Source organism: Elephantulus edwardii, unplaced genomic scaffold (genome assembly GCF_000299155.1).
Source record: "Elephantulus edwardii isolate Elephantulus edwardi_28Jun2011 unplaced genomic scaffold, EleEdw1.0 scaffold00270, whole genome shotgun sequence".
NCBI classification, from domain to species: Eukaryota; Metazoa; Chordata; class Mammalia; order Macroscelidea; family Macroscelididae; genus Elephantulus; species Elephantulus edwardii.
In genome coordinates this window covers 1,735,116-1,741,496 of record NW_006400020.1, presented here as the reverse complement: position 1 = coordinate 1,741,496, position 6,381 = coordinate 1,735,116, and positions in this window count along the sequence as shown.

Genomic DNA, 6,381 nt, shown 5'->3' with positions numbered 1-6,381 from the left:
TCAGAGGATTCGTGACATAATCAATAATGAGGCTCCCGACACAACTGCAATCCCAGCTCCACAGCCAGCCACTCCAACTGTGACAGTCTCAGCCCCAATAAACTTGGCTACTGTGTCAATAGCCCTTGAGATAGTGCTGGCTTGGAAGCTGCGACTAGGGATAAATGAAATCAAGAAGCATGGGGCTGTCAAGCAGCTGAAGTTCTCATCTGTCAGTATCTCTGGTTGTTTCAGCACCACTGCACACAATGAATTCAACAGCTAAGAGGTGCTGGCGAACAGGGAAGGGGTGGAGAAAAACTTGGTGCAGACGTACATTTTCAGGAGGTGAGGGGCTATGGCAGGAAAGCTGCTCCTAGTGCAGAGAAGACAGAAGGGGGACAGTCCTCAATTTATGGTTGGGTTCTATTGCAAAGACCCCATTGTTAGTTCTGACATACTGAATATCTGACTTTTCTCTTTCATTTAGATTATTTCCTCACATAATCCAATATCTTTGTAAATATGGTCACATTTCCTCCAAGAAGCAGTGTGATTCTGTCTTTTTAATGCCTTGACACCAGTGAGATGGATAGATTCTGTGACTGAAGCGGTGGGAATAAGTGCATTTGAGATGGCTAGGTTGGCACAGGATAGAACAGCATTTAGATCTCTTGTACATAGGGTCGCTATGAGTCGCAAGTGACTCGATGGCACATAACAACAACAACATGAATTTAATGCTATTCTGGCACCATCTTTTTTCCAAAGCAAGTCTTTTTCATCCATATTGAAAATCCACTCCAGTTGGTATTTATTATCTATTATCATTCCCAGTTCTCCTTGAATTTGTTTCCAGCTTCAATATTAGTGCTTCCTACTTTTCCAGTTATATGTACTTTGTTGTTGTGGTGGTAGTGGTGGTGGTACACCATCAAGTAGGAACCAGCCCACAGCTGGCCCTCCAGTGGGTTTTCAGAGGCAGTTTAACTGCACAAGAGGAGACTGCCCACCCTTCTCCCACAGAGGAGCTGGTGGATTCAAACCATGTGCCTTTGGGATTGCAGTCCAACTTCTTAACATTAGGTCATAAGTCAAATGCACATTTAAAGAGATTAAATCAGTCCTTCGTGCCAATCAAGTACTCACTCTTCTTAAATTTCTCCATGCTATTCCTTCACATTTCCAAAAGACAGCAAAATTTCATTGCAACCATCAGTACACTCATAGGAATCCTCTTCTGGATTTAGCCTTCAATCCAAATCATCAAAACGTCTTCATCTCATAGGTTGATTAGCCTTTGCTACTCTTTGGTGATGTGATCACTTTCCAGCTATAGGGGTTGAGAGTGGGACAATGAATAAGGATGACAGAAGAAGAATTGATGCCTCTGAGCTGTGGGGTTGGAGAAGAGTGCTGAAGATCTCATGGACAGCCAAGAGATCAAACAAATATGTCTTGGAGAGGGTGCAGCCAGAGTGTTCTTGGAGGCAAGGAAGATGAGGCTTAGCCTTACATAATTTCAGGACTGCTGCTAGGAGAGGCTATTTTTCGGAAAGGAACACAATGTTCAAAAAGGTAGAGGGTTGGCAAAGGACAGGAAGATCCTCCGCCAGGTGGACTGACACAATGACTACTGCAAAGGAGGTATGAGATAGGATAGGACAGGACACAGGATAGGACAGGGTTCAGATCTATTGTTCATAGGATTGCTATTGGTTATACTCGACTTGATAGCATCTAACAACAACTTCTTTGGTAAAATTGATGATTTTATGCTAACTTCTCCTTTAACTGCTTCCAAAATCTTATTCTCCCCTCCCTTGTTGTGTGTACTATCAGATCTGACTGGCAGAGGAGGAGATTGCCCCTCCTTCTTCAGTGGAGCAACTGGTGGATTTAAACCAGGCCCCTTCATGATTGCAGTGAAAATCTTATTCTTATCTTTAAAGTCAGAATAGTAGAATAGAGGCCATGTTTCCTCACGTGCTATGTCACCTGCTTTCTTTCCATTGCCACAGGACTTAGTGATCATCTTTATAATGTCTAGAGCCTTCTGCGTCTCCTTTTATGGATAAAAACTTATAGTGGCTTGGCTTCTTTTAAGATAGGCATATTATTAGGAATATAAACAGTGCATTTAGGGAAACTTGACTAAGCCCTAAATTAACAACTGGTGCTTCTTATGGTATGAAACCTTAAATAAAGTCAGATACAAAATAGGCCCAATCTACATTGAGGTTATAACAGCTGCTGGTGCAAACACAGTTCAGTTGCTCTATGCAATTATAGCTGGACATTGTCCAATTTTTTTTATCCTTTACAAACTCTCACCACCAACAACAACTTCACTGTATACCAGGCCATAGCTTTCTCTATACTGATGTTTTAAACAATAAATCATAAAATTCATTGATGGGAAGCCTCTGAGTGGACATCTGAGAATGATAACATCAGCAATTACACATGGCAACACAGCATGCTGTCCATATTCCTAACAAGAAGATCTGCCAAAAACAAAACAAAAACTGACGGTCATAAGTGTAATTCATCATAATTTGAATATGTCACAAGTAAGGGACTAACTGTATATTGCAACTCCACTTTAACTGATGATAAGTTCAAATAAGTATGTACAAAGTTTAGTGACAGCAAGGAAAAATTCATTAAATATATTCAGGGAACTAAGGATGCTGTAAAGAGGACGTGAGATGTTAGAGTTAAACCTTGCATAGCAAGCATTCATCAGGTATCCATTAAGGGGAAGGCAAGGCAGGGGGAAATCTAAAACCAGCGGCAAATGCATCAAAATACAAAACAAATCACTGCTATTGAGTTGATCCCAACTCACAGGGCCCTTTAGGGCAGAGTAGAACCACCCCATAGAGTTCCCAAGACTGTAAGTATTTATAGAATCAAATTACTACATTTTCCTCTAGGGAGTGACTAGTGGGTTCAAACTACTGACTTTTCAAGTTATCAGCTGTGTGCTTTGACCATGGTACCACCAGGACTCTCTTGCAGCAAGATACAGGAGTACAAATCAATAGGGTACCAGTTTAACATGCTGAAGCTAACTATTTGAGAAAAAAAAGAGGCAGATTCAGAAGAATCTTTCATCAATAACCTTCTATTAGGTACTTTCAATTTCCATTTCTTTCTTGAATCAGCTCTCAGGCCATAGACCCTGGACTAGCCACATCAGCGTCTCCCAGGGACCTGTTAGAAATGCAATTTCTGTGCTGCACCCTAGAATCAAACACTCCAGGAACAGGGTCTAGCAATCTATATTTAACAAGTCCTCAGATGATTCTGATGAACACTCAGTTTTGAGAATCACAGCTCTGGAGGCAGATCTTGTCAGGAATTGCACTGCTAACCCAAAGACCCAGCTGCACTGACACCAACAAGCCAATCCTGGAGCAGCCTCCTGCTGTTGTGATTTACAGCCTCAGAAACCCAGTGGAGGGTCAACAAAGAGTTGGAACCAGTGAATGAGGGCTCTGGAAGGATGGGAAGTTGCAGAATCCACATTAAGACAAATTTAGAAGCCCACATTCTTTCCATAAGTCCATGCTAATGTTCAATACAGTCACACAAATAGTGGTGTTGATCATGTTCTACACACCACGGTCTTTCACTATTATCCTAACTGCTGTTACCTGATTAAAAAGTATCGCTCTCACATATCAAATCTTTTCTTTCTACAATTGCCAAACTTATCTATAAAAACCCTGAAGTATGTGACAATAAAAGACACATGTGATGAGGGAGATAGAAATGAAGGAGGTAAGAAGTCTTTGCCCCAGAAAGTTGAGCAGGCTGATTTAAAAAATGCTCAGCTTTCAGTCAGACAACAGGAAAAATCTTCTGTTTGAGCCTCAAAGTCCAATCCCCCACAAGCTGTTAGACACTGCTCTTTTCCTTACTTCATTTTCTTACTTCAAGGGTATCATTTTCCAAATGTTCTAAAATGAACTGACCTGAAGGTGGTGAAAGCTAACTTTGTAGTACCAGTCATCCATGTGCGAAAAATATTTTCACAGAAAAAGCAAGTGCATGAAAATATTTTTACCACAATAAATTGCTGGGTCCACATTTCTTTGAAAACGGAGGGGGTGAAAAAGCCTGTGAATAATTAGTGATGTGCTCAAACTGCCAGCCCAGCACCACTGAAACTTACTGGGTGCCAAATTATTTAGCTGAACAGTATTTAAATTAAAAACTAATGACTAGGTTAATTTAATACATGTTTATCTCTTCTCTGACTCTGTCTCTACCAATTGAGCTCCAAAACAAAGGTTTTAAAACATGCACCCTAGTCAGTGAATAAAAAACATCCAACGGCTTGAATGTACAAAGCTAGTTACCACTAACAATTTCTTTTAATCTAAATTTTCTGTAATTTTAGATGTTTAACCATGAACTATTTACCAGACTTCTTCACCAGTGGGATAAAAGAAATAATGCAGCACATAAAAATACATCTTTTAAAATACAGCATCACAGAGATGCTTAGTTATAACAGTACTATCTACAGAAGTAGCAACACTTTCTAAGTAATCACTCACCAAGTATATGAAGTTTAGCAAGGGTTCCTGCTGATCCCAGAAATCTATACTTTCTGTCTCTTCATACCTCCATGCCCTTCTACTGCCTTATTCAACAATCTAACATATAACCCCTTTGTAAAGCTGAAAGAAATTATAATAGTTTACAGATATTTTTGCTTATTTAAGTGTGGAGAATCAGTCCAAAAAAAGAAGCTATGGTAAAATTCCAAAGGCACATAGCTAAGCATAGTCTGGCAAACATATGACATACCTATCTTTGCAAGGAGGGTATAGAACAGGCCACCCCTTCAGCTTCTGCAAACCATAAATGTCACAAACATTCTGAACCACCCACAGAGGAACAATCTAAATCTGTATGTGGGCTCATCTACTCAATCCCACAACAGTCACTGAGCATAAAACACACAAAACAAAACCAAAAGGGGGAAAATGTTTTCACACTACAGCACAGAAGAAAACTTAATAAGCAAACACTTGTCCATAAAGAGTTGACAGCAAAGAAGGGAGGGGGAAAAAACCCCTAACAAAAAAAAAAACAACACAAACTCTCCCAGACACCAAATGAAAACAATATCTGAATGTGAACTTGGCTCAAGAACAAACAGAATGAAGTTATGAAAGCTGGGATTTGGAAAGTGCCATAATCATTTATAATAGCAGCAACTGTCCTGGATTCCCCTCATCAAAAAATAACATGGAGGCAGGCTACCAGCCATCATTTTCTGGGTCTTACAGTACATCCCCAGGGAAATGTTGTAATGGAAAGAAACGGTGTAAGAGCCAGAAGCCTGATTCCTATGCTCATTTCTGCCACAATTCACTTATAGAACCTCAGCATGTCACTACAGATGTGGGAGTCTCAAAAATCTAGAAAACTTTGGGATCTCGAACATTATGATTCTATATCTACACTCACACTGCTGCTGTCCTTGGTGGAGAATACGAATGGGAGAGAAAGGTATAACAGAAAGTTTATTTCTTTACTTGAAGAATGCTCCATGGAAGATGGAGAAATAAAAAACAGAATCATCCTCAAGAAGCTTTAAGAAATGCAAAATAAAGAACTTTATCCTTGTCCCCAGAAAATGTACAACTTACATACATTAATAAACTGAGAAGGAATTTCATGATATTTTCCTTACTCAAAATAGTCCAATCTCCCACCAATGCATATATCCCCTCTACAACATTCTAGGAAGAAGTTTCCTAAACTCTACTTGAACTTTGCAATCACAAGGAGTTTACTCTTTACAAGACATCCATTCTTTCATCAGAAAGCAAACTTTGAAGTTCCTCCTTCTCCTAAGAGAAAATTGGTTTCTTTTATAAACTCTGGTCCAGGTTAGCATCAAAGCATCCCTCTTCCTCAATGAAATCTTCATATACTTTAAAACAGCAACTCCAGTTCACCTTTACTACCCATTCCCAAGCCAGGACAAATATCACATTTCTTTAAATCCTTCCTTATCTGCCATAGTTTCTGGAACACTCACTAAGACACCCAGAATCTGGCGGGGACCAGCAGTGCTTCACATATGGCACAAGAACAGACACAATGTGTCAAATGTGGTTTGACAACTCAATTTGATTGGAGAAAAAAAAATACTGTATTGAGTTGTTAATATTCTTTTTTATCCTGACAATACTTTTATTAATGCAACACTAAGAGTTTTGTTGTTTGCAGCTGACTGTGACACAGACCACGAATGACTCAAATACAAGGTCAAACAGTTGTTGTTGTTGTTATGTGCCATCGAGTCGTTTCCGACTCATAGTGACCCTATGCACAACAGCTCTAAACCCTGCTCTATCCTGCGCCAACCGCACC